The sequence below is a fragment of the Balaenoptera borealis genome (genome assembly GCF_965194805.1).
Source record: "Balaenoptera borealis genome assembly, chromosome: 1".
Classification (NCBI taxonomy): domain Eukaryota; kingdom Metazoa; phylum Chordata; class Mammalia; order Artiodactyla; family Balaenopteridae; genus Balaenoptera; species Balaenoptera borealis.
In genome coordinates, this window is record NC_138860.1 from 34,133,938 (window position 1) to 34,160,155 (window position 26,218).

At 43.0% G+C, this 26,218-nt stretch overlaps 1 protein-coding gene across 1 annotated transcript in view; it reads right to left on the reverse strand.

Annotated features, from left to right (window-relative positions):
* Nucleotides 1-26,218, reverse strand: part of LOC309630696 (neurofascin) — a 292,900-nt gene that overhangs the window by 262,060 nt on the left and 4,622 nt on the right. The gene's annotated exons all lie outside the window — the stretch shown is intronic.

A 26,218-nucleotide genomic window follows, 5' to 3' on the forward strand; every position in this document is an offset into this window, starting at 1 on the left:
GCAGTCTTTCTTCTGTCGGTTGTTGCTGCTTCTTGGCAGGTCATCGAGCCCCTTGTGGGACAGGCACCAAATGCTCAGCTCAAATGTGAGCTCCCGGTGTACCTTGTGGGGACTTGCACTCTACATTTCCCTGACCCAGGAGATTGACTCTGGCTTGGCTTACCTCCCCATCCCTCCCCAATCCCCACCAAATGTACTCAACCCTTGTCTCCAGCTGCCAGGATGACTTTGGTGGGCAGTCAGTCCTCGTGTGGAGTCACTGACAAGACAACTCAAGACCAGCTCCCTTCTGCTATGGCCACCCAACCGTTGGGAAACTCATGGGTCTTTACCATGCCAAATGATAGGAGTATAAGCTTACTGCCCATCCCTGCCCCATACACAGACCTGGCCCCACCATCTTTTCCCAGGTCTCCTTTCCCTTGCTCAGGTCAGCAAAGCAGACATCCAACCAGGGCATGAAATGGCAGTCTTCTCTGCTCCCTTCTTTACAAGTGATTCTCTTAGAGCATCCCCTCTCCTTTCTCCACCCATCAGGTGTGAAGGGAGGGAATAGCTTCTCACCATAAACACTGTATCCCCCAAAGCCTAGCTTATGTCTCTCAGGTATCACTGCACATCGTGGGGACAGTGAGGGTGTTGGTGGTGACGGTACCCCTGGTATGTCCTGCATAGAGGTGGCGTGATGACTCTGTATTTAGAATGTATGATACTTAACATCTTCTATCCTAACTTTTGGCCTTAACCATAATTCCAGGGCAACAGGGCATGACCCACTAGACATCTTGGTAAATATATATTCCTCAAGACAGTGGGAAAAAGAAATGTCTTCTGGGTCCTCTCAGAGTGAGTGGGTGGGTCTCGCATAAATCTATTTCCACATTTCTATGCCCTCAGTTCTCTGCATTCCTTCCTTATGTCTGAGGAATTTCTGGCTTCTCAACTCCACTTAGTGGGAACCAATGTGGAATCCATGCTTCAGTCAACCAAACACAGAATTAGAACTTAGAATTAGTGACTTAGGTTAGGACATTCAATTGTCAATCTTCAGATTCAGACAATCTAATACTGTATTCTTTTCTTGGTCTTATTCTCTCATAATTCATTCTCACATGAATTCCTCAGATTTTTGGTGATTCAAATTAACAATGTCATGTTGTACTTTTGGTGTGTACATTTTCTCCTCCAGAGCTTGGCTATGTAATTAACCACCTCCACCCCCCACCCCCCAGCATGCTGTGATCTACCTCTAATCATTTTTTTCTGTCTGGAGATAATAAGGATAGTGACTCCTATCCTTGCAAGGTAACTGCATAAGGTGGGTCCATATAGGGTTTACAAACAAGGCAGAAACAGCTGCAGAGGGGGAGGAGCTACTGTCTCTAGCCAGAAAGATTCAGTTGGGGTGAGAGGTTCAGGGTGATTCGAGTCCCCCCAGACTTCCAACATATCCTCAGTCCAGCTTTTGGGACCCCACTCTTTGCTGGTCAATGCCCTATTTTTCACATTAGAAATGTAGAGAAGCTGTGATTTTTTAACAAATTTATCATTTGACCACCTATAGGATTAAACTTTATAATTGATTTTGACTATCTCAGTCCTGCGACAGAGCTAGAAGAAAGCCTTTTAGTAAGATCACAGAAAGTCCCTGGGTTTCTATAAATGCCTTGGGCTGGAATTTATGAATTTGGGTTTTCCATTTTCTCCTTAAGCTTCCCAGTGCTGGCAGAAGCAACCCTACAGCCACCCCACCACCGCCCCTTCCACCTCCCACCCTTCAATTCTCCTCTCCACCCTGTTCCTTGACTTAGTTTGGGCTCTCCTGAAAGCGAGCTTGAGACTCAGACTCAGATGCAGGTCGCTTATCTGGGGTTTCCATCAGGAAGCAGGTGAGGAAGCAGGGTGAGTGAGACAGGAAAGAGAGAAAAATGAACAGAGGGTGTGTGATTGAGCTGCTGAATGTGGTGGGCTCACGTCCACTGGAGGTCTTCTGAAGCACGTGTGAGGCACCTTTGACTTGTCCTCTGAAGGAAAGGAGTGGAACCACTTGTCCACTGGCTCCCATCCCCTTTTGGTTGAGGTTTGCCCTCAGGAATGCTAAGTTTCCTCACACTTGGGAGCTGGCTGCACTGGTCATGAGCTGAGGCATTCTCCCGCGCCTTTGGAGAAAGCTTTGAGGCAGAAAAGCAGAGAGACACTGGTACCCGCTTAAATGTGACTGCCCCACCGCTGCACTGACATCTGGAGGGCGGGAGATGTGCTGCAGGCATCAAGAGCATCTGCTCCGGAGCCTCTGTACCCTTGTCTACAGGTGGGAACTTCAGGATCTGTTTTGCTACTTCAGCCACAGGGTGCTAGAGTTCCTGGCTGGATTCCCACTGTCTTCAGCTCCAACCAGGCAGATTACAAATCCCAACACTCCATTTCTCCAAAAGTCTGTTTCCTGCCATCGCTTAAGACTCTGATTTCCATATCTGCTGGAGTTCTTGACTGTAAATATCAGGACTGACTTAGACTGATGTCATCTGAAAAGGGAATTTATTGAAAAAGCACTGGATAACTCATAAAATTGCTTAGAAGACTGAAGAAGCACACTCAAAACAGGCGGGAAGGAAGGCAGCTAGCCCTCAGCCAAGCCGGTCTTCCATTAAGAATTTACTAAGGCTCTCCCAGGTACTGGCCTGGGGGTGCTCTACTGAGAGCTGGGGGAAACACATCTAGAAAGAGTTGAACAACCCAACCACTGAGTAAGAGAACAGACGGCTCTATTTGTCTGGAGCCCTCAGGGAAGCAGGCATGCCAGCTGGATAGGTGGGGAGTGGAGGCATGAGCAACCTCCCCTGGGGTCATGGTCACCAGAAGACCCCCTGTGGCCGCCATAGCTGTAGATGTTGGGGAGGGATCCTCTCCTTTCTTAGACCTCAGAACATAGGCCCTTACTTCTTGTCCTCGCATATACTTCCATTCTAGAGGAGGTTATTAAAATTAATAAGCGCAGCCATTCAGATTGTAAATCTACTTTGCTATGGGGAAAGAAAAATCTTTAAAATGTATACATGTTAAATCCAGTGGAGTAATTTATAGGTACCTGACCTGATCATTGAATCCAGCTTGGCAACCACATAAGTCTGCTTTTCAAAGGTTTAACTTTAATGGCTCTTTGCTCCCCGAAGGCCTCCCTTCCCCATTCTCTAGTGGGTCCTAGACTCTAGACCCTAGACTCTAGCACTTTAGTCTAATCTGCATTCTCACTTCTGCCTCAGCCTCCGAGACTCATCCTGGCCTCAGTCATGGAGCAAGTTTAAGGAGCCCTACCTAGTTCAGGAGCTCAGCTGTAAGTCACCCAGCCCTGCTCCGACTGCACAACCTAGTTCTTGGGCTTTGTTTGTATCCAGGTTCTCACCAAACATCCCTCCTGGGCCTCTTCGGTTTTCTGCCTAGAAAACTTGGCAAGAACCCAGTTTCTCCAAAGCCAAGACCCAGCCTTACTCCTGTCTATCTTTCCAGGGTACTGAATTCCACCATTCTTTCCAGAAATCTCACCCACAGCCCAAATGGCTGCCAGTTCTCCTTGATGCTGACCACCTATCCATTTGGCTCTCCCATGGCTCCTGTCATAGCACTGCCTCCACCCCGTACCAAGGTCCAGAGCTGCTGGGGTCCTCTCTTTTTCCCTTTGATAGGCTTCCCTAAGATGGCCACCTACGCCCATCTGCACACAGAGTTTACTGCTTGTCTGGATTTCCCCCACCGCCTATGGCAGAGCCTGCCTACCCTCCCCCAATGAGTAGGACTGGTTTCTCTATTCTTACCACTCCTGATCTGCCCCTTCCACTGTTCCTGAGTTCTAGACTCCCATTTATAACACAGCTTGTTTCTTTCCTTGAGCCTGACTGCTTATAATTCCTGCCAGCCCTAGTTAATGGTTCTTTTGTGCTCTTCCAGGAATGAACAATCCACTGATTTCAGGTAAAAGCTGCTCTCTCTACAAGAGAATGGCTTCAATCAAGTTGTTTATTCCTATGAGAAAAACCGTTTTCTTATCTGTATGTTATTACATTTTGTTCATTCATTTAATTCATATTTATTGAGCAATACTTTTTATCAGGTACTGTATTAAGTGCCAAGGATATAGGGGCAATTAAGGCATGGTTCTTACCCTCAAATGGCTTATACTCTAGAGGAATAAAAGTTCTATATTAAAAGAAGTACAAAACAACGTGGTAAGTTGTGCTATTTTATTTGACGCAGGAGCAGAATATGATTAATTTTTAAAAATATTTTAAAAATTGTAGTGGATACTTGACTCATGTGTGCAGAAAAGACTGGAGTTGGTTTCCTAGGAAGGCTTGAAAATGCCTAGCTCTCAATCTCCTAGACAGCACCCAGAGGACAGGGGTAGAGGAGCAGCTACTGGATGAGGGCAGGCATGGTGGGAAGGAAGCTCAGAAGCTTCCAGAAGTGGATGGCAGTTAGAATAATAACTAAGTAAAAATAACCAAGTCCAGGGTACGTCAATTATCGTTGTTCAGCACATGAACTCTGACAGAGCATCACTCTATATGTTAGAAATGCATTTCCTATTATCGTAAACTAAACCCAAGGGAAAAGTCCAAGGAGTTAAGGAAAAATAAGCCAGTTAATTCCCCAATGTCTTTAAACGGAGTACAGGATGAAGTAAGCTGCTGGACCAGGCCAGGATGATATGCACCATGATATGTGATACAGAGCAGAAAAATTAACAAAGAATAATAGGTAAAAGCTAGACTTCACTAAAAACAAAACTTAAAAAACCCATCCATTTATTCTTTTTTTTAGAATCATTAAAAAATTTCTAATGAGGTGAAATCCACATAATATAAAATTAACCACTGTATTTTATTTTGTTGTTTTATTTTATTTTATTTTAAAGTGAAAGTGAGTGTATTTGAGAGATACACATTCCACAGACAGAATGTGGTCTGTCTCAAAAGGCAAGAGTGGCCCCAGGGCATGGAATCATCTGGGAAACTGAGAGCAGCCCTGGGAGAAACACACTCCACAAACAAAAGTGGGCCATCTCAGAAGGCAAAAGCAGTCCCAAAATATGGGATGAAAATTAACCATTTTAAAGTCAACAATTCAAAGGCATTTAGTGCATTCACAGTGTTGTACAACCACCACATCTATCGACTTGCAAAACATTTTCATCCTAAAGGAGATCCTGTACACAAGCAGTCACTCTCTACTCCCCCCTCCCTCTAGTCCCTGGCAACCACCAGTCTGCTTTCTATCCTGTGGATTTTCCTATCTGGACATTTTGTATAAACAAAATTATGTAACATGACCTTTCACGTCTGGTTTCTTAGAATATTTTTGAAGTTCATCCACATTGTAACATGTATCCGTACTTCATTTCTTGTTATGGCTGAATAATACTCCATTGTATGTATACACCACAATTTGTTTATCCATTTATTCCATTGATGGACACTTGGGTTGTTTCCACTTTTTGGCTGTTGCGAATAGTACAACTATGAATATATGTGTGTAAGTATTTGTTTGAGTACTGTTTTAAATTCTTTGGGGTACACACCTAAGAGTGGAATTGCAGGTCCTATGGTAATCCTATGTTTTACTTTTTAAAGAACCAGCCATTTATTCTTAACCAGGAAATTGCTGTGTACCAGCCAGAAATGGTAGAGAAGAATGACAACAGGACTTCTAAAAGCCCATACATGCGGGGATTTGGGCAGACACCGCTGGCTGATTATCAAACCAAACTCTTTGTCTTCCTAGACACACAGCTAGAGTATATTTCCCAGTCTCTCATGCAGCTAGGCGAGGCCATGTGTCTGGGTTCCTGCCAATAGAACACGAACAGAAGCAATGTGTTCAAGGTCTGGCCCTTGAACACCACCCACAGGCAATCCTCCAGGCTCTCTCCTCTCTGCAAGCTTGATGCAGATAAGATGGTAAGCTGAGAAACTACATATCAAAGAGGGGAAACCACCAGATGGAAGGAGCCTAGGTTCCAGAATTACCACTTGGAGGAGAATAATTCCATCAGGAATACTTGTTTTAGACTTCAAATAAGTGAAAAATAAACTTTTATTGTGTTAAGTCATGAGAGTTTATGAGTACTCTGTTACAGCTACTAGCATTGCCTTATACTTATCCTAAAAGGCAAATCAGAAGACCACACCTTGCTCAGACAGACCTGGTGCTTGGGGCTAGTATGAAAACCCGGAAATTGGGAAGAGCCCAGTAGGCTAGGGCAGCTTGAGACTGAACTGAATTTGAGCCCATGGTCCTTCTGGGTCACGCACAGAGAGAGGTCCAGGAATTGGTCTCTGGAAAGCTTAAACAGGACAGCATCTGAACCAGCCTGAACTATGACTTGCTGTGGTGTCCTTAGAATAAGGAGAGAAATGAGACCTCTGCACCTAGTAAATTGTTTCAATCAGGAAAACTGTGGGTTAAAAAAAAAAGTGCTTCTGTGATTAGACTGAGTAGACTTGATCTTCCTTAGACTCAGAAATCTGTTGATGCTCATCTGTTTTTATGCTTTGTTGCTTTCTTTGATAATTTCCCATCTGTCTTCTCGTAGTTTCTTAAGAAATTTCTATTTGAAAATTCCAAATCAGACTGTCTGATAGGGAAGAGCAGTCAGGGCAAACTTAGGCCAGCCCCTAGAGGCCAGGTGAAGTAGTGCAGGGACTAATATTTCTCAGTCTGGGATAGCTAGGTATTTGTGACACGTAGTTCATTCATGTGCAGACTATCCCAAGAACTTCAGCATACTTAGCATCCCTGGCCCCGCCCACTAAATGACAGTAGAGACCCAGTTATAGTGACAATCAAAACTCCTTCAGACATTACTAAACAGCCCTAGGCAGGGGTAGCACCCTAACTCCCAGGCTGAGAACCCTGAATGAAAAATAGAAAAACCAGGTAAAAGTAGAAGAGTTTGAGATCTGAGAGAGGCTTATAAGATTATGACCCCTGAAATTGTCTCTGCCTTCTTCATAGCAGGATTCTTCTCCAGCACCTTTGTAAAGACTCTCCCTCTTAAGTCTTTTTCTTGACTGTCTTCTCCCTGGACCACTCCAGCCCCCTGTTCACTCAGCCCCTAGCCAGTTCCTCCCACTCTCCAGTGTGGATCAAAATTTTCTGATTTTCATTTTCTCAAAGATTTTTTTTCCCTACCACTTCCCACCTCAGGCCTCAGACCTTCCAAGTGTCCTGCTGGCTTGTTATTAGGGCCACCTCACAACCAGTGTGTGTCTAAAGCCCACCTTTTTTCCTCTTCAAAATAATAGATTGGAGTGTTGATCACGGGTATTGAAGGCTCTGCCAGGTTAGGAGAACAGCCTTAGCAAAGGCTGGGATCAGGAGGAAGCCTGGCATGCTGGAGAGGTGGTGACAGACGGTTTGGCTGGAGGCTGTGTACTGGGAGAGAAGGTGGGAGAGACAGGCAGGAAGCAAATGATAATGGTCTCACTAAGTCCTCACCTGGATAGTGGGTGGGAGGAGAGTGCCCAGCCCTTTTGATCCAGCTCTGGGGTACGGGTCTTTTGTGATGCTGACACCATAGGAGGGAGATCTGAGTCCCTGGGGAATTGCGGGGAGGCCCTGAGCGCAGTAGCCAGTGCCAGATGAAAGGAGATGAGGGTACCTTTCTGTCTTCAGTCTTCTGGGAGTCACTTAGTTAGAATCGGATGCCTGGCATGACAGTGAATATGAGGAGATGCTCTTTGGGAAGGGGCCCGCAAGAAAGGGCAAGGAGTGGGGCACAGTCATTGAACTCAAGGTGGTTGAGTCATTGGCCAGTGTGCCCACCAACCCACAAAAATCTTTCATCTGAAAAGGTTCTCTCTCACAGAACAGGCCAATAAATCATGCTGACTGCATTTACCGATGAACCAGGCAATTGGTTTGACTATCTCCCAATTACCATTTTCTCTCCATTATAATATGCATCTCCCCTCTTCCCCTACACATGTTCTAACATTTCTGAAATAAGGATGTGTCTTAAAATAGATGTGTAAATTTCTTTTCTTTTTTTTTTTGAAGCAGCTATTAAATCAGTGGTGTATCTTATAATCAATGGCATATTAGAATCAAGGAAATAGGGTAATTACCAGAATTGATTTCTCATTTTGATGTAGTATAGACAAGAGTATTCACTGGGCACCTAGAAACACCTTGCTTACTGGTGCATGCAAAACTGTTTGTGGAGAGCCTCAGCAGGCATTACACACGCACACACACACACACACACACCCCACACGTGTGCTCACCACCCACCCCACCTTTGAGGTGCTGCTGGCTGTGGGTTTGATGCCATCAGACCCCCAGGGAGCCCAGAGAAATGCACAATGTGTGAAATCACACCCTTGGAAACATCATGAAGAAATTGCTTTTGGCCCACTCTGCTGCTGACTGAGCTGCGACCGGTCTCAGTGAGGCGCAGAAGAGCTCTTCCCAGCAGGAGCCCAGACCTGGCCAATGAGCGTCAGGCAGGCAGATTTGATGGTTGTTGCTGATACAGAAGCATCCTGGGAGCCTAGGTGCTCCCCGTCTGACACCACAATCCCAGTCTCCTCAGGGGGCTCAGCTGCTCCACAGGAGCCCCCACTGCTTAACCTCCTGCCCTCACGTCTCAACCTGGCTTGGTTAACTTCCCCATCCCTCATCCTAGGAGAAAGGAGGGATGTGGTTGATGAGGTAACCAAGGTTTGTCATTAGAAACAGAGGATAATGGATCACCATTAACACCACAGGCTAAGCCAAGGCAGTGGAGAATGTGAGCAAGCGGACTGACGAAGCAGCAAGGCCTCTGCTGGAGATTCCAAAAGCGTCCATCAGGCAAAGTCAATGAGCCGTGGTGGACCACATGCTGAAAGAGATGGGAGGTAACTCAGGTCACCAAATTTCTAAGTCTCTAAGCCCCAAATGGGCTTCTGAGTATGTTCCTGCCCCAGAACCAGGCCTTGGAAGGAGATGTGGTACCCAGTGGATCATGGCCTTCTCTTCTCAATCTGAGGCCTCTCAGATTCTCAAGGAACTTAGGCTCAGGCTATATTGAAAAAAAGAAAGTCCCTCCTGGCACCATTCCACAATGACCCCTGCCCAGGACACCACTCCAACCTAAATTTTGTGGCCATGGAAATTTCTGAGACAAAGCATTTTGCCTCTAACTGGCTCCTCTTTGAGGGGACTTTGTACTACAGGGGGGGGTGCTGGGGAATGGGTTGAAGATTTGACTATGATTCAGGCCTGCTTGTTTGGCTCCTTGCCTCCAGGCTAGGGGCTAGGGAAGCTGACAGAGCAGACCACATGCTACAGCTGCTGGCAGAGAAGCCATGGCCGCCCCCCTGAAGGATCGTCCCCACCCCCACTGCACAATGTCTGCAGAGAAACCCCAAGGAGATTGATCAGCCAGCATCTCTGATTTCTAATTTCACTTAATGCTATTAAGGGGGCAGTTTGGGCCATTTGCTAGAGAGGGCTGGCAAGGTTCCAGAATCGTTGGCTAATGACTCTCTTATATTAATCCCATTAGTCTTCTACTATCTGCCACTTTTGTCTAGGTCCCTCCCTTGGTCCCCTCCCCGACCCCAAATCTCCCTTCCCCTGGAGGAAGCTCACAACATGTTCCCATAAGTCAGGACTGGGTTGGCCTTGCTCACCAGGCTAGTTTTACCAGTAATTGAAAGAGCAGCATGGGCCATCACCCATGTGGGGTGACTGAGGCAATGCCCTCAGGAGAATCACAGAGTCTCAGTTTGAAGAGCTCTAATCTGTCATGGAACTTTCACCCTTTTTTCTCTGTAGCAATGGTTAACAATCTTTAGGAGGCACACATACAAAATCACCTCAGGATCTGCATTTTTAATGACATGTTTAACATTCTTATCCAGGTGGTCCTTTGAACCATACCATAGCATCTCTGGTGGATGGTTTCTGCTCTCTGATTGGACAGCTTTGTTCTCTGAATCCATGAGAAGTAAGTCTAATCCTTATTTCATATGACCACTTTTCTTATATTTGGACCTAGGCCCCATGAGCCTGTGTCATAGGAGAAAAGAGTCTTAGTTGTAGATTCATACAAATGTGAGATTACTTTCTAGTTATGCAGGTAACTGCCATGTGATTTGGGGGCATACAATATCCTGTGGATAGTTGGAGCCCCAGTGCTGGCTCTTACATGTTCTGGGCACCCTGGTTTCTGGCAGGAGAAGAAGCTCCATGGTAATTAGTCTATATCCTGCTTGGAATCTTGTGATTTGGGACAAACATAAATGTGTCTCTTTCCTCATTTATGAAATGGAAAAAGTAACGTATTGGGGACTTCTGCTTCTGGGACAATGGAATAGATGTCCTTTCCCTGGTTCCTCCTGCTAAGTACATCTAAAAACCCTGGACATTACATATAACACAAACCTAAGAAGACTCGGAAAGGTGGAGAGCCAAAGGCAGACTGGCTAGGTACTTCAAGACCTGAGGAATTACATGGTTGTGAGGTCCATGGGTCTTCTTTTGGCCTCATACATCCCAGACTTAGAGCTGAAGAAGCCAGTGGCCCAGAAAAACCAACAGGCACACAAAAAAAGACAACAGACACAAAAAAAGAGAAAAATCTCCAACAAAAACCTGGTTGAGTTAAAGGACCAGGAAAAGGGCAGCCTAGCAAGATGGAAAATGTTTAGACAATTACTGCTCCACTCCAGCCAAACACTACAGAAGAAAACCATCACCCTACCTCCACCCATGCCAGCAAAGGTTGAATGGGAAGCTTAGGTTCCTGTCCTGACTAGGCTGTAATGAGGTGTCCCAACACACCTGCCAGGATGCTGTCAGAGAAGGCCAAGTAAGGACCAGGGACTTTCATTCCAGATGACTGATACCAAGATGTCCCTCCAACCACAATGTCAGTGGAGGTCACATGGGAAGTGTCTACTTACATCCCCCACCTAGCAATAATGAAGCTTCCCTCCCCTTCTCCACTGGCATGGTGTCAGACCTGGTGGAAAGTCTGGAATTTCATCATCAATAAGTAGTTAACAAATCCTCTTTACCACTGTGCCAGAGGAGACCATGCAGAGAGCTGGAATTCCCACCCCTGACCAGCAGCAATGAGAAACCTCCCTCCCTTGGCTGCAGGCTGAATGGGAAACCAGACTTCTACCTTCACTTGGCAATAATATGGTGGCTACCCACAACATATTCCTCTGTTGGAGCTTTGTCAGAGAAAACCAGATAAAAAAGAAGGTTTAACTAAGGTTTGGAGTCTCATAACATAATATAAAAATGTCCAGGTTTCAATAAATCATGTGTCTTATCAAGAACTAGGAAGATTTCAAACTGAATGAAAAAACAAAGATAATCAGTAGATGCCAACATCAAGATGACAAAGATGTTACAATTACCTGACAAAGATTCTTAAATAGCCATGATAAAATGCTTCAACAAGCAATTATGAGCACACTTGAAACAAGTGGAAGAAAGTCTCAGAAAAGAAATAGAGGTTATAAAAGAGAAGCAAATGGAAATTTTATAACTTAACAATACAATACTCAAAATAAAACTCTCAAAGGATGGGCTCAACAGCAGAATGAAGGAGACATTTAAAAAATCAATGAACTTGAAGATACAACAATAGAAATTACCAAATCTTAAATAACTGAGGGAAAATAGGCTGAAAAAAAAAAAAAGAACAGGGCCTCAGGGATCTGTGGGACTATAACAAAAGATCTAATATCTATGTCATCAGAGTCCCAGGAGGAGAAGAGAAAGAGGGTGGGGATGAAAAGGTACTCAAAGAAATACTGGCTAAAAACTCCCCAAATATGATGAGACATAAATTTATAGATTCAAGAATCAGAGTGAACCTCAAACAGGATAAGCCAAAAGAAATTCATACCAAAATACATCATAATTAAGCTTCTGAAAACTAAAGACAAACAATCTTGATACAGTTCAAGAAAAATGGTACTACCTATAGGAGAAAAAATAATTTGAATGACAGCAATTTCTCATCAGAAGCTATGGAGACCAGAGAGAAGTGGCACAATATTTTTTTCTAGTACTAAAAGAACTGTCAACCTAGAATCCTTTACCCACTGAAAATATCCATCAGAAATGAAAAGAAGTTAAGACATTCTCAAACAAAGGAAAACTAAGAATTTGTCACTAGCAGATCTACCCTATAAAAATGGCTAAAGGAAAATTTTGAAACAGAAAGGAAATAATAAAAGAAGGAAACTTGGAGCATTGGAAAGGAAAAAAAACAATAGGAAGAGTACAAGTATGGGTAAATGTAATAAGCATTCCTTCTTTAATTTTCTAAATATTTGATGGTTGAAGGAAAAATTATAACATAGTCTGATGTGGTTCTAAATGTTTGTAGAGGAAATACATAAGAAAATTATGTTGCAAACAAGGAGGGTAAAGGGACATAAAGGATTTAAGTTTCTCTAACTACACTCAAATTGTTAAAATGATGACATCAGTAGACTGTGAAAAGTTACTACATATAATGTAATGCCTAGAGCAATCACTGAAAATGCTATACAAAGGATACACTTAAGAACACTATTGATAAATAAAAATGACATTCTAAAAAGTAGTTGAGCAGTCCACAGGAAGTTAGAAAAAAAAATAGAGAAATGAATAACAGAGGAACCAAACAGAAGACAAAATGGCAGGCTTTAGCCCTAACATATCAATAGTTACATTTAATATAAATGGTCTAAATACACCAATTAAAAGACAGAGATTGGCAGAGTGGATTAAAAAATATGACCAGCTATATGCTGTCTACAAGAAACTCATTTTAAGTATAAAAATATAGTCAAGTTGAAGGTAAAAAGATGAGAAAAGATATATCATGCAGACATTAATCAAAAGAAAGCAAATGTGTCTATATTAATATCAGATAAAATTACCAGAGACAAAGAGAGACATTATAGAATGATAAAAAGGTTAGCTATCAAGATGACATAGCAATTCTAAATGTGTACATACAAAAGAACAGAGCTGCAAAATATGTAAAGCAAACCTGATAGAAATAGACAGGCCACAACTGTAGTTGAAGACATCAATATCCCTCTCTCAACAACTGAGAAAACAAGTAGACCAAAAAATCAGCAAGGGTGTAGAGCCTGGAGATTTCTTTTGGGGGAATGTTTTAATTATTAATTCAATTTCCTCAATAGCTATAGAACTATTCAAATGATCTATTTCATATTGGGTCAATTGTGGTAGTTTGTTTTTTTCCAGGAAGTGGTCCATTTCATCAAAATTGTCAAATATATTCGTATAGAGTTGTTTGTAACATTTCCTTCTTATCCTTTTGACATCTGCAGAGCTTCCAGTGTTATTCCCAGCTTCATTCCTAATATTGATAATTTGTGTCCTCTCTCTTTTTTTCTTGCTAGAGGTTTGCCTTGCTAGAGGTTTGTCAATTTTGTTGATCTTTTCAAAAAACCAGCTTACTGATTTTCTCTATTGTTTTACTGTTTTCAATTTCATTGATTTCTACTGTTATCTCTATTATTTTCTTCCTTCTGCTTGCTTTGGGTTTATTTTGCTTCACTTTTTCTAGGTTTATTGACTTGAGAATTCTTTTGTGGGGGGTCCAGAACTGTAAGAACCGGCAGTGGGGGGGTCCCAAATATCCACAGGATGTGACAGGGAGGGGCTGACTGCACCTTAGTGAGAATACTGCCAGAGGATGTAGAATCATCTTCTTCTTCTTTTTTTTAATAATTTATTTATTTTTGGCTGCGTTGGGTCTTTGTTGCTGTGCATGGGCTTTCTCTAGTTGCAGTGAGCGGGGGCTACTCTTTATTGAGGTGCACAGGCTTCTCATTGTGGTGGCTTCTCTTGTTGCGGAGCACAGGCTCTAGGCACACAGTCTTCAGTAGCTGTGGCACGTGGGTTCAGTAGTTGTGGCTTGTGGGCTCTAGAGCACAGGCTCAGTAGTTGTGGCACACGGGCTTAGTTGCTCCATGGCATATGGGATCTTCCTGGACCAGGGCTTGAACCCGTGTCCCCTGCATTGGCAGGTGGATTCTTAACCACTGTGCCACCAGGGAAGCCCAAATCATCTTCTTTTAAAAGGAGGTAATAATTTCCTTTAAAACATGACAGATTGATCTCACGTACTTATCTGAACTTCTTTCCAGTATCTCACTAAAGTTAGAGTAAAACAATTTGAAGTCATAAACACTCAAGTTCAAAGAGGATAAGAGTCAAAGATAGAAATGTTTTTTTAAAAATTAGAAACTGAAATTTTGGTGTGCAAAAAATAACTGACTTAGCAGACCAAGAGATATGAACCTTAGGAAAGCCAATAAAAAGAAGCCAATCACTACCCCAGAGCTTTGTAAAGGTTTTGGAACTGGAGGCTCCTGGTATTGCTGAAGTGGGAGTTGTGGGGTGGGGCTAAAATGGGAGGATTGGTTGAAGATCTTTATAAGAAGCATTTAGATTTCCCAGATCGAATCTCCCACCCCTGGAACTATGTACCTATCCCAATCCCACCCTAACAAAAGAATAGAGTTTTATTCTCTTGAGACTGAACTAGAGGGGCTCTGTACCTGGGAATACCAACACAGATGAGCCAGGAGTGAGCAAAGGGGAATTAAATCAAAGCTTATATCCTGAAATATGAGTCCCCTGCCACCCCAGTCCTCCTTTTCCCCTACTTGGCTCCCAGAACATGGACAGCCAGTCCTACACTTACCTCCCACCTGTAGGCGGGAGATTATAGAATTCTTCATGGTGGAAAAGAGGAAAAAAATAAAGAAATTTATATTTGTTCCTCTTCTCCTCAAAAGACAGAATCCTTGCTCAATCATTAGTGAAGCCCACTAGTTGACAAGCCCAGCTGAATTTCTAATCAGATTTTGTCTCCTACTCTTAAATTTGAATGGGTAATCAAGGATCAACAACCAGGAGGAAAACATCTAGACAAGTCTTCCCCAAAGAAAAACAACAGGGAAGAAAGAATAATGAAGAAACACACAATGAAAAAAAGCGAAAGAAAACTTAAAAAAATTTTAAGTATATTTAGAGCTATAGGAGAATATATTACATCCATGAAACAAAAACAGGATTCTATAAAAGAGAATAAGAGAATAAGAAAGAGTTCAGAGAATAAGAAAGAGTTCTTAGAAATTGTATATTGTGTAATATATATATCGATATATAGAGATAGATAGATAGATATAATTTCAAAAGTCAAAAAAGTTTTAAAAATTATGTTAAGGAAATCTCCTTAACAGAGAATAAGAAAGAGTTCTTAGAAATTGTATAATATATATATATATATGTATATATATAAAATTTCAAAAGTCAAAAAAGTTTAAAAATTATGTTAAGGAAATCTCCTAGGAGTTGGAATAAAAAGAATGAGGGATGGTGACAATAGAGAAGAGTTAAGAAAACTAAACAATCAATTTATGAATAACAGGAGTTTGGGAAGGAGAGAACAGCAAAATGGGGGAGAAATTAGCAAATAAATAATGTTAAAAAAAACCTTCCCAGAACTAAAAGTATATATATTTCCAGGTTAACAGTTTTCATATTGACAGATTTCCTAGTAATAAGAATAAAAAAGACCTACACCAGAACACACCCTTGAGAAATTTCCAGATACCAGAGATAAATAGAAGAATATATATGCTTTCAGAGAAAAAACAAAGCAAAACAACAAAGATTACATAAAAAGGTTAAGGAAAGAATCCAAAAGAGAATGGAGCAATGCCTTTGAAATTTTAAAGCAGGGATTGGCCAACTATGGCCTGTGGGCCAAATCTATGTCACAGCCTGTTTTTCTACGGCCCCTGAGCTAAGAATGATATATAAATTTTTTAAGTGTTATAGAAAGAAACACAAAGAAGAATATGTGACAGAGACCATGTGTGGCCCCTAAAATCTAAAATATTTACTATCTGCTCTTTTACAGAAGTTCTATGAAACTTATTCTAAAGAAACTTCTTTCAATCCAATTAAACTATTAAAGTTTAAGAATATATAAAACTCACTTCCCAACTTATTCTATGAGATAAGTATTACTCTGATACCAAAACTAAAATTTTCACAGGAATACTACAGACCATCTACAATACTACAGACTATCTGTTATGAATATAAATGCAAAAATACTCAACAAATACTAGCAAACCAAATTCAACAATATAAAAAAGGATTATACACTGTGACCAAATGAAATTTGTCCCAGGAATGCAAGGTTGATTTAACCTACTAAAATCAATCAATGTAATACACCTTATTAATAGAATAAAGGATAATAATAATCACACGATCATCTCAATAGACAAAGAAAAAGCATTTGACAAATTCAATATTCTTTCATGATAAAAACACTTAACAACCTAGGAATAGAAGGGAAGTTCCTTAATCAGATAATAGGCATCTATGAAAAACTCCCAGCTAGATCATAATTAATGGTGGAAGACTGGATGCTTTCATCCTAAGATCTGGAACAAGACAAGGAAGTCTGCTCTCATCATTTCTCTTCAACATTATACAGGGCTAACTAGGTCAATTAGTCAATAAAAAAAACTAAAGTCATCCATTTAGGAAGAAATAAAACTATTAGCAGATGACAACACCTTGTATATAGAAAATCCTAAGAAATCCTCTAAAAACTAGTAGATTTAATAAATGAATTCATCAATGTGGCAGGATGCAAGATCAATGTATTAAAAATTTAATTATCTTTCCATACACTAACAATGAACAATCTAAAAATTAATTAATTGAGGCATTAAGGAAACAATTTCATTTATAATCACAGTAAAAATAAGAAAATGCCTAGGAATAAATTTAACAAAAGAAATGCAAGACTTGTACACTGAAAACTACAAGACATTTTAAAAATAAATTAAAGATCCAAATAAACGGAAGGGGATCCCATGTTTATAGATTGGAAGAATTAACATTGTCATGATGGTAAATAGTCCCTAAATTGATCTACAGATTCAATACAATAATTACCAAAATTCTAGATTCTTTTTGCAAATAATGACAAGCTGACTGTAAATTCATATGGAAACGCAAGAGATCCAGAATAGCCAAAACAATGCTGAAGAAGAAGAGCAAGTTGGAGGACTTATACTTACCAATTTAAAACTGACTACAAAGCTACAGTAATTAAGACAATGTAGTACTGGCATAAGAATTGACATATAGATCAATGGAATAGAATTGAGAGTCCAGAAACAAACCCTCAAGTATATAGTCAACTGATTTTTAACAAGGGTGCCAAGACAACTCAATGAGGGAAAGAATAGATTTTTTTATTTCAACAAATGGTCAGTGAAAACTAGATATCCATAAGCAAAAGGCTGAAGTTAGACCCCTACTTCACACCATATGCAAACATTAACTCAAAATGGACCACAGACCCCAATGTAAGTGCTAAAACTATAAACCTCTTAGAAGAAAGCATAGGAGTAAATTTTTGTGGTCTTTGATTACACAGTGATTTCTTAGATACAACACTAAAAACAAGTGACAAAAGGAAAAATAGATAAATTAGAATTTATCAAATTTGAAAACCTTTGTGTATCAAAGGGCACTAGCAAGAAAATGAAAAGATAACCCATAGAACAATACATATTTGCAAATCACATATATCCAGGATATACAAAGAACTCTTACAACAATAAAAACACAAATAGTACAATTTAAAAGTTGGCAAAGGATTTGAATAGACGTTTCTCCAAAGAAGATATACAAGTGGTAAATAAACACATGAAAATATGCTCAGCATCATTATTAGGGAAATGCAAAGCCAATCAGAATGAGATACCAATTCACACTCACTTGAATGGCTAAAATTAAAAAGAGAACAAGTATTGGTGAGGATATGGAGAAATTGGAACATTCATACATTGCTGGTGGGAATGTAAAATGGTTCAGTCACTTTGGAAAACTGTTTGACAGTTGCTCAAAATGCTAAACATAGAGTTATGTAACCTAGCAATTCCACTCCTAGGTATATACCCCAGAAATGAAATATAGGTCCACACAAAAAACTTATACATTAATGTCCGGCATAGCATTATTCAAAATAACCAAAAAGTGGAAGCAACCCACATATACATCAACTGATGAATGAATAAACAAGGCGTGGTATATTCATATGCCAGAATTATTATTTAACAATGAAAAGGAATGAGGTACTGATACATGCCACAACATGGGTGAACCTTGAAAAGATTAAGTGAATAGAGTTAGTCACAAAAGACCACATATTATATGGTGAAATGTCCAGAATTGGCAAACTCATAAGGACAGAAGGTAAATTAGTGGCTGTCTGGTGTTGAGGCAGGGAGTTTGGGGAAGTAAGGTGAGCAGAAATAGTGAATGATTGCTAATGTGGACAGGGTTTCTTTTTTGGGGTGTTGAAAATGTTCTGACATTAAATTGTGGTGTTTATACTACTGTGAATGTACTAAAAGCCATTGAATTGTACACTTTAGGTGGGTGAGTTTTATGGTATGTGAAATATATCTCAATAAAGCTGTAAAAAATACATAAAGACATTTTCAGACATTTTCAAGGCTTCAAAAATTAATTTCCCATTTATCTTTCACAAGAAGCTACTTGCAGATGTATTCTGCCAAAAAGAGTAAATAACCTCAGAAAGAGAAAAATATGGAATACAGAAAACAAGAAATTTAACCCAAGAGAGAGGCAAAAGAAATTCTCAGATTAATGTTGAAGGGATGCTCGTGATAACAGTTGTGCAGCAAGCTTCGACAGTTACAAGTTAAATATAACAGAAAGAAAAAGGATATAGGAGAGAAATCTTTGAGGGAAAAAAAAGGAAAAAAAAAAAAGACTACTTAACATGTTTGCACATATTGAGATGATTTTTATTGTTTGGCCAGAGAATTTGAAATGAATTAGTGATAAGTACATGGAAAACTAAGCAAGCAGGCAAACAATGAGGCAACTATTAACTCCAGCAAAACATAAAGTTGTCCAAAAAATAAAATAGTTTTATTGTATTCCCCAGATAAGCAGTGAATTACATTTCCATAACCATAACACCATCAACACTGAACACTGATTTCACCCACAAGGTGACAGTACTATAATGGGAGGATGGGAAGAATTGATTGTGAGTGTGGCAGGAGTGCAGGAAAGGTTGGTATAGGATCCAAAAAAGCTAAAACTGAAAAACCAAGAGATAGCAGTATAATCCTGCTATTTAGAAATACGGGGTTGGGGGAAAACAAAAGAAACAGAGAAGAGAGTGGAAAGCAGTTTTTTCTAGGAAGCAGGAATTCAAAAAAGTAGGGGGAAAGGATTGCAATTTTTTCACTGTAGACTTAGTGGTACTATTGAATTAAAAAAAAAAACGGTACCCATGCATTACTTTGATTTTTTAAAAAAAGAATAAGTAGTTTTTAAAATAAGGGAGACAGTTGTACTGGAGTTTCCTCAAAGAAACCACCTTTTCCAGAGAAGCTCCTTGGCTGCAGCATTCCACCCTGCTCTTCCTTTTCTTCAGCCCACATCAGCTTCCCTCCTCAGTGACTGACTTAGCCCCCTAACCACTTGCTCCTTTTTGCCCCAGTATTGTATGCTTTGACTTCTCCCTTGGTCCTCTCATAGTCATCCAGGTCCATTCCCTGTCTCTCTCGACCTTCCCTTCTGCTTTAGAATCCTGGACATGAGCCTGGGCTAACCTTACTCTAAATTTGTCAGCCTCGAACAATTAGTCTGCTCCAGTCTGGTTCTCTTGGCTGCTCCACTAGCCTTGTAAGTACACTGTACATCAGCAGCAGCCGTTAGCCTGGCTTCTCCTTGGGACTAGAGTGGGCAGCACTAAGCATAGCTGTCCAGGGGTGGGCAAGGTCCTCTCCTGAGATCTGGATCAAGCCACAGACCACATATCATTCCATTTGCTCATTCTGAGTCCACTAAACTCGTTGGTTTCTCTCAAGCTATGATGGCAAGTCTCCACCACATTCGTGGACTTATATAATTGATATTTTAGCCTACATGCAGCATATTTATCTATATAACATTATATCTTTCTAAAAAAAAATCTTGTTTTGACTCATCTGTGGAGTAAGGAGCAAGGATAAACACTGTATAAATGACATACAATGTAGTCTCAAAGTAGAGGTGCTCAGGCATGTGGCTGGCAGGATGGACACAGTCCTCCCAGACACTTGTCACCTCAAGGAGAGGCATGCTTAGGCCGACCATGACTTGGAGTGCCATGTGTGTGTGTTTGTGATCCAAGAGAGGGAACCTGGTGTCCCATTGCTTTGCATATTAATGGTGAAGGCCAGAGGGGATAGATCCTGAGCTTTGCAACCTGGGTTACAACCTTGTTGGCATGAGAAATATCCTATTCCCCAATGAGTTGTGTGAGAAGTTTGCATATCAGCATTGGTTCCAACCCAAGTTCTTGAAGCCCTCCTACAGAGCCAGCGTTCTACTGGGCTGCCCAAGGGTCATCCAGCAGACAATCTGGTTTGTCCCTCCTCATCGGGTCTTTACATATCTGAGCTTACTGACTTTTGTGTTGTGTTTTCCTCTAACCTTTGTGCTATTCAGTCTTTATCCAAGCCACTGATTAAAATCTTGAAAAAGTCAAAACCAGTGAAAAAGCCCTGTTGTTTATCTCTGTGATGATAATAATCAATACTTTTTGGCTATTAAACCAAAAAGATCTCTATCTAATATGCTATCATCCAACTTATTCCTCTAGTTTGTCCACAAAGGTAGTTACAGGAGTCTTTCTCCAATTCATGCTAAAAATCAAGAAACCCCATATTCATCAGGCCCTATCCACAGCCAGGACATGGATGGTAAGGGCTGGCCTCAGAGACAGGGGGTGAGGAAGGGGTTCAGGAAGCCACATCCAGCTGTATGGAGATGGAAATTTTAATTGCCCCAGTGGATGCAGCAAGGGAGAGAAGAAAGCATAGCTGTGAGGAGACCCCAGGTCATGAGCCTATTAGAGTGAATGTGTTAATTAATGTGTTTATCAAATCTTTCCCTCTAGGATTAGAGAACCCCCCAGACAGCCTGAAAGCCTTGGCACCTAAAAATGGAGACCACTGAAAGAGAGGGGACAGAGAGCTGGGAGAGGGGGGTCCCTCAGCCCCTCCTTTCTCTCCATCAGCCCCCTCACACGGCATCTTCTGTCCTTATACATCAGAAGGTGATCGCCTAAATTGCATCATGTGTTAGTCACTCTCTCAGGAATATTAATTATGTCCAGGCCACCAGGGGAGCACAATGCCTAACCCATACAAGTAAATTCCTCTTTCCAGGCTCAGCAGGAATAGGATTGGGGGGGCACTTCAAACCAGACCGCAAGGTGACACAACACTCACTTTCAGTTTGTTCTCTGTATACATAGTCATTGTACTTATCACTGTGAGATAGTTGTTTACGTGTCTTTCACATCTACTAGATTGTCAGCAGCTTGGTTAATGCAGATACTACTGTGCTGTTCATCTTTGCATTCCCAGGGCCTGGCATGCACCTGGCATACTCCACCCATCTGCCCAACGAAGGCTGGCCCTAGGGGTCCTGCTAAGGGCTAGGGTGGCATCATTCCAACTGCTCCTCTGTGCTTGGCATATAGTAGCTGCCCAACAAATATTTGGTGAATAAACGAAAGCAAAATATTTGCCTGCCTGCGAGGAAGGTCTCAGGACAATGCTTACAGGGGACTCGGCCTGCACGGCTCATCCTTCTCCTCAACTGCTCAAGGCCAGTGAAAGAGCCCTGTGGCACTGCTATGGACTTCCCCTCAGGATGATGAGAGTCATGGTGGGTCAGACCGCTCCCTGCAGTTCAGGGAATAAAGAACTACCTTGTGAGCCTCCTCTGCAGCCTCTGGGGTGGAAGGCATCACACTCACAAGCAGTTCTGACATTTGGCACGTGCTGATGGAGCACTGACTATGAGCCAGACCCTGGGGACAGAGCAGAACACACAGGTAAAGTCCCTGCCTTCATGAAGCTTATATCGTCTCTCAGGGAGGCAGACAATGCAAATAAATATGTAACATGTCTCATGATGGTGGGGGTAATGAAGACAACAAAGCAGGGTGAAGGGGTAGAGCCGGGGTGCTGTTTTGTGTAGAGGTCAAGGAGGACCTCGGAGGTAGGTAACATTTGATCTAAGGCCTGAATTCAGTTGTTCGTTTGTGTAGCAGTCCACACGTCTGCCCACCCTCTCTGCTTCCTGCCGTTTCTCCAGCAGGCCAAGCCCCTCCCACCTCAGGGTTGTTTCCACTGCCTGCGATTCTCCTTCCTAGTTGTTTGCTCTAGTTGTTTCCACTGCCCGCGATTCTCCTTCACCTCTTCAAGTTTTTGCTTAAATGTCACCTTCCTGATGAGGTCCGGCCTGACCGCCCTGTTTAAAGCACCCTCGCCCTCCCCATCCCCTTATACTCTGCTCTGTGTTCCCCGTAGCACTTATCACCTTCTAATGTAGCACTCAGTGCTCTCGTTTGTTAGGTGTGCTGTTACTGCCCTTCTCCCCTCCCTAGAATGGAAGCCTGACTGGTGCGGGAATTCTCACCGCTTCGGTTCACTAATGCATCCCAAGTGCCTGGGGTGACGGCACAGGGCCCGCGCCTGGTAAGTGCTTCAGACATCCACTGTTCCTTCAACCTGGTGTGCCTACCCTGCACCAGGTGCTGCCCTGTGGTGGCAAGAAGCCCCCTTGTGACGGTGGAGGGGGGCGTGGAATGCCCTCTGTGCTGTTTTGGGCTAACTCTGGGGGGAGGTGGCATGGTTGGCTTGGGAGTCCCTGGGCTCCGCTTCCCGACCACCTCAGCTCCTGCCCTCTTCTCTTCCAAAGAGCACAGGGCGAGGACCTTTCTCAGATCAGGAAGCTGGAGGGGGACCCGGAGAGGGTAGGCATGGCCAGAGACAGGGGACGGAGTCCGAGGAGGGCTGGGAGTCGGGGCGAGGGACTCGGCCTGCCAGAGTGGGTCGGAGTTGAGGCGAGAGGCACAGGGCCACCTGGAGAGGCCAAGGGAGGGGAAATCCCTTCCTTATTGCCTCCCTCAGGGATTCTGTAACGAGCCTTGCGACACCATTCCAGTTCCACTGTGCAAGGCTCCTGGTACTCTCAGCGGGGTGTCTGGGAGAATTAACTGCCTGAATGCCTAATGACAGACACAGGAGCAGAGAACAAGTGTGTATGTGTGGGGGGCGGGGTAAGGAAGAGCCAACGCCTTCTCTCTTTAGAATTATTTGTGGCCAATTGCAGATTTCCATCTTCAGAACCCGTATCTTCTGTGAACTCAGCCACCCCTCCCCAAACCACCACTGTTGACACTGTTCCTGAGTCTCTGGCCAAGGGACTGACCCCTCTGTTTTCCCAAGCAGGGATTTTCAGATTCCCTTCCCTCAAGCTTAGCACCGATGCCCGCTGGGCCATGGTGCCCTCTCTGCTGTGACCACTTCAGGCTGACAGTCACTTTCTCTAGGCTCAGTCACTTGATGGCCAACAAGTGTTCCCTGGGGCTGGTCAGAGTTAAGTCCAGAGCAGTGAATTTCTCCCTTGCTTCCCCCACTTCTGAGCTATGAAATTATCCATTAAGCAAATCAATAATTCATCAGGTTATCCACATTTAGTCTAAATTAGATCTCATCTCCTCAGGCTAGACTTTGAAGTCCTGCTTCACCTGACTCCACTACCCAGCCAGCCGCCCCACGGAGTCCAGCCAGCTTGCTAGTGCTGGGCCCCTTCTCCCCACTACTCGGTCCCCACACCGCTATCCCCAGCCGACCAAGAATAGCCCAGTCTGATCCCCTCTCCAGAAGCCCATCCTTCCCTCTTCGTTGTAATCCAGCTTGCTCTTCAAGGTCTCGTCTTAATTCCAGCCTTTGCCATGAGCTTCCTGGGGCTTCTGCAGCAGACGGAAATATTTTATAATTAGAAGTACACAACTTTGCACTTATTTGCACTCCATTTGTTTCACACTTGCAAACTCTGTTTTCCCCCATAGTTGTTAAGCAGCACAAGGACGGGACACTGTAACAGACCCCTCACATCCCCTCACCACGCCACAGAACACGCAATGAATGCTGTTGAATTGTACCACCTCGTTTCCACCCTCCTCTCCAGCACTATCTCTCTCTCTTAATCCAAACTACCTTTAGCACCGCAACCCTCAGTCCCACTTTCCCTTCAGTCCTCAGGGACTAGACAACCCTGGGTACATGGTCAGACTTTGGATCGTAGAGAATCAAGCTGGCTGCAAGCCTACTGAAGAGATTAGAAATGGGGCTAGAGTGGATACAGGCCAGTCGGTAGGGCCATTGCAGCAGGCTGGATGAGAGACGGTGGGAATAAGTTCAAGGAGCCACTGATAGAGAGGGAGACAAGTGGATGGATTCAAGAGATCATCTGAAGCACTTTTGCATCTACTACATCCTTTGAGATTCATCTCCCTCAACAAGCCGTGACAGATACTGAGTAGTACATGTAATTCGGATCTCAGTCTAGGTGATGAAACCAAGGCGAGGAGGGATGGAGTGGATTGCCTGGATTCACGCAGCTGGTCAGCGTGGGCCTGAGACTCACATCCAGATCCTCGGACATCACATCCAGGACTCTCTGGTCTCGTGTCCCGGGAGACCAACACTGGAGCTGCCATGGGAGGGCCGGGTGTTAAGCTGAAGAACCCTGACTGGGCTACCTGCCTGCAGCTATTTACACAGTTCCAATTGATTTGTAGTAACCTGTAATTATTTCTGCTGAATTTTTTTGCATGCTCCATTTGTTTTTTACTCTCCAGCAGACAAGCTACAGGAAAAAGCAGCTTGGGACATAAATGGGAGCAGAAGAGACTGTCTGGTTCTGGGATAGAAGGTTGGGGAGTCCAGATGCCAGTCTTCTGTCTTTCTCCCCTCGGCTCCCTCTGCCCTTTCCTCAGTCTCTCTTCCTTCCCACAGATGGGGGGGTGGGTACTCCTGAGCCAGATCTCTCTTCTCAGTGTCTCTCAGGTCTGTCTCTGCCAGAAGGAAAGAATTTCTCCAGAGTCCCTAACTCCCTTTCTGCCATGTAACAATTTCCCATTGGCACATCTCTCAAGACACAGACTTTTTGGAAGGAAAAAGAAGGAAAGAAAGTGCAAGGATGGATTGTTAATTTTCTAAGTGAAATATGACTGTGAGATTCTACCTAGCTAGCTGGAGGGACATTCCACTATGCTTGGGGTAACCCCTTCCCCTCTGTAAGGTGGTCTGAGCGTTCAGGGTACTTACTCAATTTGGAAAGCTTGGGGAAAGTCTTCTGCCCATAGTCCAAACCTGTAGGGTCCCTTCAAGGGAGTGAGGGCTGCCCCTAGGGGCTAGTCTCTCCGTGCCAACTTGGCCATAGTCCCCCAGATGCTATAAGAGGTTCAGCTGTGTCCTGGGTCGCTGTGTGGGTGTGGAGGGCAGGTCTCCCCCACTCACAGAACCTGCCACTCCCTCACTCCTCCTCACTCTCCCCTGGGGTTCAAACCACTCCCACCAGCTCCAGTCCAAGCAGCAGCCTCCCATGGAGCCAACTCTTCCCAGCCACAGCTTTGGTAAGTTAGATTTTCTTTTGCTTCATATTTTAGAGTGGAGACACAAGGAAGCAGTCCTGTCGACCCAAAGGGGTAAGAAGAGCCTAAACCTTAGTACTCAAAGCGTGGATGATCTCCCTGGAGTGGAATTGGGGTGAAGCTGGAAACAGCTCTCACTCTTTTGTGACATGCCTATAGACAGGAAAATAGAGACACAATTCATTTCTCAATCTGGTCCTACCACACTATCATTTGTCAGGTATTTCACAAACACAGTTTTTGGTCCTCACTATTATTATCTCAGGGTAGCTATTATTAACCACATTTTACATATGAAGAGGCTCAAAGAGATTTAAAAAATGTTTTTTGTCCAAGGACACGCAACTATTAAGTGATGGAGTGGGGATTCAAACCCTGGCCTGGCCAAATTCTATTTCCACTACTCCAGCTGCTGCGGGGTAGAGATGAGTTCTCTTCACCAAAGGCATTTGCATTAGCAAAGCCCTGGAAAAGTCAAAGAAAGAAATGCCCAAGTAAAGTCTTCAGGGGTCAGTGTAGTGGGGAGCTATTTTCTGGAGGCAGCTTCTAGAGCCTCTCAAATGTATACCAGACCAAGAATAAATAAATAGATAAATTTATAAGCATAAACAA